This window comes from Mustela nigripes, chromosome 12 (genome assembly GCF_022355385.1).
Source record: "Mustela nigripes isolate SB6536 chromosome 12, MUSNIG.SB6536, whole genome shotgun sequence".
In the NCBI taxonomy this organism is placed as follows: domain Eukaryota; kingdom Metazoa; phylum Chordata; class Mammalia; order Carnivora; family Mustelidae; genus Mustela; species Mustela nigripes.
The window spans coordinates 19,835,192-19,848,225 of record NC_081568.1 but is presented as its reverse complement, the minus strand read 5'-3'; the positions used below and the strand labels follow the sequence as shown (position 1 = coordinate 19,848,225).

Genomic DNA, 13,034 nt, shown 5'->3' with positions numbered 1-13,034 from the left:
ATGCCATTGAAATTTTTTTTTGAAGGCCACTGACTTTATTTATTTAAAAAACTTTACAAGGACAGTGATTATTCCTCCAAAAAAGGAGCCAAATAGCATAAAACAGACCAGTGGGAGTGGGGGTGAGGGAAGCGCCAGGAATCCACTCGGAAAAGCCGATAATTGTTGACATGAAACTAGCAGGGGAAGGAGAAGGGAGATGCATGCAAAAAAGTTGAAATGGTGGGGGAGAGAACTCCCAAAAGACCTTGAAGTACATCAAAAGTGAGTAGGACAACAGCAATCTCTTCCTTTGTAGAGGACAGGGGAGGAGTCCCCACTTCAAACTCTGCAAACTCTGGAGATTCGATGCTGGGGCTAGGGGCTGGGGGCTCCCCAAGAGAGCCTCACAAAAAGGCATTGCATCACTCTCGAAGGCACCCAAAGCAGTCCCAGGACTGCTTGGCATTGGCACCACATGTGTCCTTCAGCCATTCCCGGAAGAGATCTTCATCTTTCTTTAGCACCAGAAACTGGCCAAGGACCACATAGGCCTTGTCAAAGCCCCTTTCCTCCAGCTTCTTGCCTAAGACTTCACCAATCTCGGCCAGGCTCCCCACTGGCTTTCCCCCATGGACTCTGCCACGAAGTCTCAGTGCTTTTGGGAGGTTGTCATCTTGATCAGCTGAATCAGCAGCTCCGGCTTCTGTAATGGCTCCTCCCACCATCCGGCTGCTCCCAGCGATACCTCAACCCACTAGAACTTTCTTCCGCCATTGAACTTTTGATAGATATCACATTGAATCTAAAAATGATTTTGGGTCCTGTGGATATTTTAACATTATTAATTCTTCAAATCCAGGAGTATGAAAATCTTTCTATTTATCTGGGCCATCTTCAGTCTCTTCCCTTAGTGTCTTATAGTTCTCAGAGTAGAGATCTTTTGGTCCCTTGGTTAAATTTATTGCTAAGTATTTTATTGCTTTTGGTGCTTTTATAAACAGGATTCTTTAAATTTATTTTTTCAGATTTTTTTTGTTAATGTATAGAAATTCAACTGATTTTTGTGTGCTGGCTTTGATATCTAGTAAAAACACCCTCTGTATGGTCCTATCCTTCTAAGGATCCTGGGAAGTCAATCCTTTAATTTAAGGTGATGAATATCAAATCACCTAAGGAAATAATATCAAAATCGGGGCACCTGTGTGGTATCTGCCTTCAGCTCAGGTCATGATCCCGGGGTCCTGGAATCAATCCCCACATCAGGCTCCCTACTCAGTGAGAAGTCTGTTTCTCTGTCTCCCTCTGCTGCAACCCTCTGCTTGTACACACCTGCTCTCTGTCTTTCTCTCTCTGTCAAATAAATAAATAAAAATCTTTAAAAAGTAATATCAAAATCATTTCCATTTCCAAGTGATTATAGTAAGTATGAGCTAGAATTTGATATATTCTGGGGCGTTTATCATAAATAGAGGCTTTTTTTTTTCTATGAGTGTTCTAGGAATATGTTCTTACTATTAAAAAGGATAGTCTTAATTCCTATAAGTTCTATATGCTATCTATAAGGGCATGGTCCTTGAAGCTGTCACAATTATTTTTTTTTCTTACAGTGAAGGAATATATAATAATACTAAACTCAACCTCATGGAATGGGACTTAGGTGATATAGTAGAAAGATGAAACAACCCAGGGTTCTTGTTAACATCACTGACATTGAATGAAACAATCTTTTAAGTGCCTTTCCCATGGGCTTCTTATAATTTAAGATTTAAAAAAAAATGCTCTAAATGTTAAAGCCGTTTTTAGTTGGGTTTTCTGTTGAATACAACCCGAAGACCCTTAAGTAATACAAAGAATCAAAATTTAAGTTCTCATAAACTACATCCCACAAGGATTACTAAAGTTTTTCCTTTAATAGTAAAAATAATAAAGAAAAAAGAAGGTAGTAGGAGTATTTTTCAAAGGCAAGATAAAGCATATGCAAGAAAAAAATATCTGTAATAATGCATACATCATGAGAACCATTACTATCTCTAGGTGAATAGATTTGGGTAATTTAAAATTTTGGTGTCTGACAGTTCTTTGCATTTTATAGAATAAGTACATGATATGTTTTAAAATTTTATTTATTTATTTATTTTAAGGTTATTTATTTATTTGAGAGAGACAGACAGACAGACAGTGGCAGATGTAGTGAGAGAGAGCACATTAGGGAGGACATGGAGAAGCAGGTTTCCACTGAGCAGGGAGCCAACATGGGGCTTGATCCCAGGACTCTGAGCCAAAAGCAGATGCTTAACCAACTGAGCCTCCGAGGTGCCCCAGTATATGATATTTTTAAAGATCAATTTTTAAAAAAGTAATAAAAAGCATCAGTTGACCTATTAGTAAACTGCATTATAAAAGTTAATGATGAGATATTTTGCAAACTATTACGTACCTCACAGTTGGTATAAATTTCTGCATTTATCTTGACCTCAATATTTAGCACAGCCCTGAATCATCAACATTGATTAATATTGTCTTATTCTTTGAAAACTTCTTTAAAACTTCTCTGTTTTTTCCAAACCTTTCATTAAAATGCCATTTTATGACTTCTACTTTTTTCAAGATGAAGAAATACTCACAGAATGCAAATATTTACTCGGGCAAATTATCTCATCAACTCTCTGTAACATTTTGAAAACAAGCTTGTATTTTCCAAAATAAAGATTAAAAATATATTTGTAATAGGTGCTGCCAATGCTCTTACAAAAGGAATAGATTTCTTCCCAATTTTATCATTGTTCCTTGTGAAGCCTTCTGTTTCGTTATATTTTTAAACATATCTTTCAAAATACCATTCCTAACAAGCTTATATATATTTAGCTTTCATTTAATTAACCTTTCTTAGTAAGAATTTTCACTTAAAGCTCTTTGTTTCTCTGTTCTGCTTTATCTTCAATCTGAAATGAGAAAACATTCTGGAAATTTCTTTCACTACAGATAGCTGAATTTTAGCCTGTGTAGAAGTTGAAAATTTAGATAATGTCAATCATTGTCAAGGTCATACCAAAAATATATTTTAGTATAGGATCTAGGCCTTGCTTGTGAGAAATACACAAGTTTGAAACAGAAAAGGAGGACATAAGAACAGTCCTTCTCTGGACCCATCACTGATTGAAAACAACATATCCCTGTCCATAGATGAGACTACACAGACTATGCAAATGTAGACAGGGGCAAGACACCATAATCAGATGCAGTAGGTGGAAACAAATATGCTTGAAAAGTGTGAATTTATTTAAACGACAGCTTAAGAAGTTACGCTTTTTAGAAAAGTGCATATTTTTAAAAATCACTTCAAGACAAACCATTTACCATATGCTGCGAGGTTTGAATTCATCTTAAAATGAGAAAGTGTTAAAATCTGTCATTTTTTTTTTTTTTAAACTGGTAACCCTTTGAGCATTTCCTTTTGGATTCTATCAATTAAGTGTTAGGTTCACCTCCCCCCCACTTTTTTTTAAATTGTGAACTAAAATAACTTATAGTAGTTAAATAACAAATGGGTGGCATGGGATAGAAAAATTAACTCCCCCCAACACACACAAATTTTATGTTTCAACACTTAACAATTAGTGCTTTTAAAGTGCAGAAGTCATTTTAAAAATTCAACCCATGTCAGTTTATGTTTAATAGTGTGTACTGTGAGATTATACATTAGTTTATCTTTGCAGCTGTAACAAATTGCCATAAACTTAATGGCTAAAACAACACTAATTGATTGTCTTAGAGTTCTGTAAGTTAGAAGTCCAGAATGTGTCTACAGCCTAAAAATCAGACTGTCAGCAGGCCTGTGTTCAATGGAGGCTTTAGGGAAAATGTCTTTTTCTTGACTTCTCCAGAGGCTGGTGCCTTTATGACCCTAAATATTATAAGTGACTAAATAAAATACTTTAGGTAATGTTTAGATATTTAGAATCTATGCAAAGAATGTACATATTGAAAGAATATCTTTCGCTAGAAAGTCTGTGAGATCCTGAAAAATGTTGCTAATAAAATAAACTCTGCCTATCTTTAAAAAGTTATTTATCTGGAAAGAGTTAGACAGTAATAATGGTAAGCAATTCAGTTTTTCATACACACACATACTGATCTCACTTTTTTTTTTTCTTTATGGAATATTTATGTTCTTCATTTAAAAGTTTAAAATTATACAGAAAAATTACAACATCCTCCTTAAAGACAAGGATGGGGATGTTGAGGTATAGTACATGTGGCAAGAGATGGACTTCAGTATGTTTATTTAAATGTCTATGGATCTCTAGCATATGTTTAATCACCATTGTTCTTTATTTTTAAAGAATAGAGTAAATTTAGGTTTGGATTGGTAATTTCTGCTTGAAAGGCTTAAATAAAGATAGAAAAAAAGCAAACATACACACACACACACACACACACACACACACACACAGAGCATAATAGCCACCAAAAGATCAGCATGAATGCCACCACTAGTTCTGGCAAATATTGTGTCAGAATAAGAAGGTACGGTACAAAACTCACATGGTTTCTCAGGAATACAACTGCCCATCCAGAACTCATAGTGATTCACCATGATCCATCCTCAAAAACCAGATTTATCTGGGCCATGACTGGAACCTTTCTTGGAAGACATTTAAAAAGATTGCCTAGCCAAATTGCCATGAGAAAAATAGGATTACATGGAGTCTCTTGAATATTTAAATTGAAAACAACATTTAGAGACCTTTATTGATATTACAAAAATCCTACTATTTCACATTTCAACATTCATTAGATTGTACTTCTTTTGTGTCCTAAGTGTATAGATTTTTCTGATTTCATTTAGAGAAATGAAATGTCAGAATACCCAGTATAATATAAATTGTAAAGATACACTTATTGGATAAATCAGGAGCTGGTTTTGGAAAAGATGATTGTTTTGTGCAAAGCTTTTGATGAACCAGTGGAAAGAAGATGAAAGTTATAAATTTAAAAATATTAGAGAAAATAAGGAAAAGACTTTTTTTGCATCTGAATATATGACAAAACGTAAGATGGATCCTCATAAATATCAGCATTGAATCAAAAGTCCTACCAATTGTAATTAATAATAGGAGCATGCAATGAACAGGAATATAAGCAAAAAGGTACGTAGATTATCTTTCCTTTTATTGTAGAATAATTTGGGGTGCAAAAACTAGTGTCACTGTATTTTTTTTTAAAGATTTTATTTATTTATTTGACAGAGAAAGAGAAAGCAAGAGAGGGAACACAAGCGGGCGAGTGGGAGAGGAAACCAAGCAGGCAGCCTGACGCGGGGCTTGATCAGGACCCTGGGATCATGACCCAAGCAGATGCTTAATGACTGAACCACCCAGGCACTTTGAGTGTCACTGTATCTTAAAATCTGATGAGAAGTTATGGGTAATATTTGTGCTCACAGGTATTTTTTACTCACCCTCTCCAACAAAATATGTATTTTGGAACATGGCCATCATTCCATTAAATTGTTTATTTTTCTATAGTACTTTAAGTGATGTTGGTAAAGCAGCAAGATTGTTTTTTATTTCAATTATAATTTTTATCAAAATGATGGATACAAATGACAGACATATCTGAAATTCTACTTAGGAAGAGTGTTTTCCTGATAGTAAGAAAGATCAGCTGGCATTATTCATACCAAAAACCTGAGTTTTAATTTTTTTCCTTTATGTGATGGATAAATACTTTGAAATTGAGTGTCTGAGGCACTACTAGATTTGATGTTACTCTCTAGGTAGTCAAAGGACAGGACAATTTAATGCACACTGAATTTTTAAAAATATTTAAAATGACATAATAACTATATTATATATATTCTTGTAATTGTGTGCATGCTTCTTTAATTAGAAGCAACTGTATAGAACAGAAAATTAATACTGAAAAACATGTACAGACCAATATGATAAAATATATTTCATCAATTAAGTAATATTTATAGCTGATTTCATTTGATTGAATCATGATCTCAGGGTCCTGGGATCGAGTCCCACATCGGGCTCTCTGCTCAGTGGGGAGCCTGCTTCCCTCTCTCTCTCTCTCTGCCTGTCTCTCTGTGTACTGTGATCTCTCTCTGTCAAATAAATAAATAAAATCTTTAAAAAAAATTTTAATTTTAAAGAAAATATTAGCCACAGATTTAAAAGATGGCACATAATTTTTCAATTCAGAAGTATAATGAGCTAGTTTGTAAGTTCCATCTTTTTTTTTTATTTTTATTTTTTTATTTGACAGACAGAGATCACAAGTAGGCAGAGAGGCAGGCAGAGAGAGAGGAGGAGGCAGGCTCCCCGCTGAGCAGAGAGCCCGATGCGGGGCTCAATCCCAGAACCTTGAGATCATGACCTGAGCCAAAGGCAGAGGCTTTAACCCACTGAGCCACCCAGGCGCCCCTGTAAGTTCCTTCTAAGTATAATTTAGGCACTTTTGAATGCACAGTAAAGATTTCAAGTGATCTGAACAATGCAGTGTAGATTAGTGTTACAGTGAAAACAAGTCACAAAATATAGTAATTAAAGCCACCCTGAGAGGTTCTTCTGTATGTTTCCTTAATCCAGCTCAGGTCCTAAAACTTGACTATTGCAGAGAAATTCAGTATATTTGGACATTCAGAGAAGGGTTTCACAAAATGTAGTTATTTTCTTAGTGCAATACTTTTACATTCCTGGAACCCCTTCTTGTCTTTTGTATTTGAACATTTTTAACATCCAGGTCTATTGATACTGCAGTTGTATATGCAATGTGTATTGTTGTTTCATATATCTCATCAATACATCGTTAAATTAAGATATAAGATATATATGAGATTGTACATATATATGATTTATACTATATATATGAGAGTATATATATATATAATAAGATCTATACTATGTACAACTTTCACACTTAATATCACATTGGTGAGATATAATAGAAAATTAATTAAAATTGTCAGCCTTAAGCCCACTCTTCCCTAGATTTTACTAAAATGTTGTAGAAGAGCTTCTGGTTGACATATCAGTAATCATCTCTGTTTCTTCCTTATTAACAAATGATATAAATTAGCGAAATGTATGTACAAATGGAATATTTTGTGATTGGTCCCAGCCAATTATGACATATTTTTTAATTCTCTGTGCTAATGAGTAGTCTAGCTATGAATGCACTATTTTTTTTTTGAAGTAAAATAGGACTTCTTTGTGGTCTTCCATATAGAAATTTTCATTGTGACAAAGGAAAAGTGTTTTAAGAAAAGCATCTTTCTTGCTCCCTTCCTCCCTGCTTTGGGGAGTCTCCAGTCAGAACATAAACTCTGGATATATGATAACTAACTAGGAATCATAGAGAAAAATCCTTAGAAATAAGGTTAATTCCCAAGTAGAAGAGAAAAAGGGCTGTACCCAAGAGCAGCAACCACAGATCCTTTGCCTGCTGACTACTGGCGTACCTCATTTTATTGCACTTTTCTTTATTGTGCTTTGCAGATACTTAATTTTTAAAAAATTGAATATTCATGGCAACGCTGCATGGAACAAGTATATTGATACCATATTTCTAATAGCATTTGCTTACTTTGTTTCTCTGTGTCACATTTTGGAAATTCATGCAATTTTTCAAACTTTCATTATTCTTTATGTTATGATAATTTGTTTACAGTGATCATTCATGTTACTATTGTAATTGTTTTGGGGCATCTCAGACCACGCCTATATAAGATGGTGAACTTAAGTGATGAATGTTGTGTATGTTGAATCTGATATTGACCAGCTATTCCCCATCTCTCCCTACTCCTCTGGTTTCCTATTTGTTGAGGCATAATAATATTCATATTGGGCCAATTAATAACCATACAATGGCTTCTAAGTGTTCAAGTAAAAGAACAAGGCTCTCAACTTTCACTTCAAATCAGAAGCTAGAAATGATTAAGCTTAGTGAGGGAAGAGTGTCTAAATCCAAGACTGGCCAAAAGCTAGGTCTCTCATGTTGGTTAGCCAAATTGTGAATGTAGAGGAAAGTTCTTAAAGGAAATTAAAAATGCTACTCCAGTGAATGCAAAAATGACAAGAAACCAAAACAACCTTATTGCTGAAAAGAGACAGTTTATTGTGGTCTGGATAGAAAGTCAAACCAGCCACGACTTTCCCATAAGCCAAAACCTGATCCAGAGCAAGGTCTTAACTCTCTTCATTTCTATGACATCTAAGGGAGGTAAAGAAGCTGCAGAATAAAAGCTAACAGAATTTGGTTCAAGAGGTTTAAAGAAGGAAGCTGTCTTCATAACATAAAAGTGCAACATGAAACATCAGATGCTGATGAAGAAGTTGCATCAAGTTATTTAGGTCTAGCTCAGATAATTAACGAAGGTAGGTAAACTAAACAATTGATGTTCAGTGAAGACAAAACAGACTTCCTTTGGAAGAAAATACCATCTAAGACTGTCATAGCTAGAGAGGAGCAGTCAATGGCTGGCTTCAAAACTTGAAAAGACAGACTGACTCTCTTCTGAGGCGCTAATGCAACTGATGGCTCTCAGTTGAAGCCAGTGTTTGTTAACCACCCTGCAACTCCTATGGCCCTTAAGAACTGTGGTAAATCTGCCCTGTCTGTGCTATATAAATGGAACAAAAAACCCTGCATGACAGCACATCTGTTTCCAACATGATGGTTTACTGAATATTTTAAGCCAACTGTTGAGATTCAATGCTCAGGAAAAAAGGAAAATTTTTTTTTTCAAAATATTAATATTCATTGACAATACACCTGGTCATCTAAGAGCTCTGATGGAAATATGTAACAAGACTAATGTTTTCATGCCTGCCAACATAACATCCATTCTGCTGCCCATGGACCAAGGAGTAATTTTGTATTTCAAGGCCTGTTATTTAAGAAATAGATTTTGCTGGCTATAGCTGCCATAGACAGTGATTCTTCTGATGGATGTGGGCAAAGTAAATTGAAAATCTTTTGGAAAGGATTCACCATTCTAGATGCCATTAAGAATATTTGTGATTCATGGGAAAAGGTCAAAGTATCAACATTACTAGGAGTTTGGAAAAAGTTGATTTCAGCCCTCCTGGATGACTTTGAGGAATTCAAAATTTCAGTGGAGGGAGTAACTCTAGATGTGGTGGAAGTGACAACAGAAATAGAATTAAAATAGAATTAAAAGTGGAGCCCAAAGATGGGACTGAATTGCTGCAATCTCATGATAAAATTCTAATGGATGAGGAGTTGCTTCTTATAGATGAGCAAAGAAAGTGGTTTCTTGACAGAGAATCTACTTCTGGTGAAGATGCTGTGAAGAATGTTGAAATGACAACAAAATATTTGCAATATTTCATTGACTTAGTTGATAAAGCAGCAGCAGGGTTTGAGAGGATTGACTCCAATTTTGAAAGTTCTGTTGTGGATAAAATGCTGTCAGTATTGCATGCTACAGAGAAATTGTTCGTGAAAGAAAGCGTCAGTCAATACAGCAAAGTTCATTGTTGTGTTATTTTTAAAAAATTGCCACAGCCACCCAGCCTTCAGCAACCACCACCCTGATCAATCAGCAGCCATCAACATCAAAGCATGAACTTTCATCAGCAAAATGATTACAACTCACTGAAAGCTGAGATAATGTTTTGCATTTTTTAGCAATAAAGTATTTTTTAATTAAGGTAAATATGTTTTTTAGACAGTGCTATTGCATACTTCACCGACTCAGTATAGTGTAAACATAACTTTTAAATGCACTAGGAAAGCAAAAAATTCATTTGACTTACTTTATTCTGATATTTTCTTTGTTGTGGTGGCCTGGAACTAAATCCACAATATCTCCAACATATGCCTGCTCTCATTAGGAAATAACACAACCCCAAAAGCATACAGTAAGTATTCTTAGAGTATAAGCTAATCTTAATTACAGTTTCTATTACATCAGCCAATGATATTCCTTTATCATACAACTTTTATTTATTCATTTACTTATTTGCCTTGATCTTTTTTTTTTCTCTAACATAATGGACTTAATTTTAAGTTGCTTAAACTAGAACAAAATAATCTTATTTATATTTTAACTTTTCCTAACTAATGTACATGTTTTATGAAAAGCAGAGGATAGTCATTTAGAAAGAAAATAAAATAGCACTCTTGTTAACATTCTGTTAAGTATCTTTCCTCTCATTTCCTGGCATACACATATATGCATAATTACACACATAAATGCCAGAAAAATAGTCACTTGCAAAGTCATGTGGTTTTGTTTCCTAGTTTTGTTTTTTTTTTTAAGATTTTATTATTTTTTTAACAGAGAAAGAGAGATCACAAGTATACAGAGAGGCAGGCAGAGAGAAGGCAGGGAGCAGGCTTCCCACTGAGCAGAGAGCCCAATGTGGGACAAGATCCCAGGACCCTGAGATCATGACCTGAGCCGAAGGAAGAGGCTTAACCAACTGGGCCACCTAAGCGGCCCTGTTTCCGAGTTTTTAAAATAATTTTGTTTTTTACAGGCTCCTGGGTGGCCCAGTTCATTAACTGGCTGCCTTCTGCTCAGGTCATGATCCCTGGGTTCTGGGATCGAGTCCCACATCAAGCTCCCTGCTCAGGGAAGAGCCTGCTTCTCCCTCTCCCTCTGCCTGCCACTCTGCTACTTGTGCGCTCTCTCTCTCTCTCTGTCAAATAAATAAATACAATCTTTAAAAAAAAAAAACAATAAATACATAAACTAATTTTGTTTTTTAAAGCAGTTTTAGATTCACAGCAAAATTAAGCCGAATGTACAGAGATTTCTCACATACTTACTGTCTCCACACATTCATAGCTACCCCCTCATTGGGATCTTCACAGAACAGTGGTATCTTTACCACAACTGAGGTCGTATTACATTGATATTCACATTACATTGTCATCTAAAGTCTATAGTTTATATTAAGGTTCATTTCTAATGTGCTGTACATTCTGTGAATTTTTAACACTTGATGATTATGTGTATTCATCATTATAGTATCATTTATAACACTTTCACTGCCTTAAAATCCTGTGTTCTGTCTATTCATTCCTCCCTCCCTTCCCTGAACCACTGACGACCACTGATTTTTTTTTTTTTTAATTGTGTCCATAGTTTTCCATATGCCAAGGTCTCATACAATTGGGTCATTCAGATAAGGCCTTTTCAGATTGGCTTCCTTCACTCAGTGATATGCATTTAAGTTTCCTCTATGTCCTTGCATGACTTGATAGCTTATATCTTTTTAGTACTGAATAATATTCCACGGTCTAATTATACTGCATATTCATTATTTATCCATTCACCTCCCAGAGGGCATCTTTATTTCTTCCAAGTTTTGGCAATTATGAACAAAGCTTCTACAAACATTCTTGTGCATATTTTTACGTAGATGTAAGTTTTCAACTCATTGGGATAATTACTAAGTTGTGCGATTGCTAGGTCACATGGTAAAAGTAAGCTTAATTTTATAAGAAACTTCCAAACTGTCTTTCAGTGCTGCTCTATCAGTTTGTATTCCCACCTGCAATGTATGAGAGTTCCTGCTGCTCCACATTGTTATCAACATTTGTTGTTGTCAGAGTTCTAGATTTTATCAACCCTAATGTGTGTAGTGGTATCTCATTTTCGTTTTAATATCTAATTCCCTAATGACATATGAAATGGAAAATTTTATCATATTTTATCATATGCTTATTTTCCCTCTCTCTATATATTCTTTGGTAAATTGCCTATTAAGTCTTTTGCCCATTTTTAATTCAGTGGTTTATTCTCTTATTGTTGAGTTTTAATAGTTCTTCTTATATTTTGGATGACTGTCTTATTAGATATGTCTTCCGCAAATATTTTCTCCCAGTCTCTCACTTATCTTCTTATTTCATTCTTTTTCGAAGAACACAAGTTTTTCATTTTGGTGAATTTCAGGTATCGATTCCTTTTTTGCATGGACTATGCCTTTGGTGTTCTATCTAAAAGGTCACTGACGAACCCAGGCTAATTTTATTTAAAGATTTTATTTATTTGAGAGAGAAAGAAAGAGAGAGTGAGCACAAGTGGGGAAAGGGGCAGAGGCTCTTCCTGACTAGGGAGACCAATGTGGATGGAGCTTATCCTAGGACCCTGGGATCACGACCTGAGCAGAAGGCAGATGCCTAACCAACTGAGCCACCCAGACACCACTAAATCCAATGTCATTAGGTTTGACTATATGTGAATCTGTTTCTGGGCTTTATTAACCTATTTTTTTTTTTAATTTCTATCAGTTGCCCAACATTTCTAAAATTATGAAACTTTTCATTTGTTTGTCATTTTCGCTTTTATATAGTATCACAGTATATTTTATATGGCATATTTATTGCATCTAAAATGAGAATGAATTTTATAATAGAAATTTTATGCATTTATTTCTATTTTTGTGTGTTTTAAACTTATATGAAGTGCATAGTTCTTTTGCTTATTTCTGTCACTGAACAATATATACCAATCTACATTTTAAATACCATTAATAACACTTTTTCTTGACAAAAATAAGACACAACTAATTTATTGGTTATATATTAATTCTATTCCAAATTTATCATTTGGGACAAAATTCTGAAGATAATTAGATATATAGAGAAGTTTATAAATTGTCCATATGTTCATTTTTCTAAAAAAAAAAAACAAATAAGCTTAGGAAAACTTTGCATGTTAAGAATAAAACAATGCATTTTTATTGTAACAAAGAAAAATTGGGACAGATGGAATGATGCTGTAAAAAAAAACTGCTTAAGAAATGAATTTTCAGAATAATCACACTTTTATTTCTCTCCAAATTCTTAACCCATTCATGTATTCTCAAGTTTACAATAAATAAACAAGTATCATGACTTTCATGTGCCCTTTCATTAAGAAAATTATAACAGTTTTCTAGTCGAGGAAAGGAGAATCAATTTTTTTAATGATGGCATGATAATTTTATAGATACTGAATAGGCTCAGCAAAATTAACTTGTCCATTGACAATTTGTTTATATTACTTTCTGAAGCGAAATTTTCTT

At 34.5% G+C, this 13,034-nt stretch overlaps 1 pseudogene; it reads right to left on the bottom strand.

Annotated features, from left to right (window-relative positions):
- Positions 1 to 386: 386 nt before the first annotated feature.
- LOC132027733 (barrier-to-autointegration factor-like) lies at positions 387 to 745 on the bottom strand (annotated as a pseudogene).
- Positions 746 to 13,034: the final 12,289 nt, after the last annotated feature.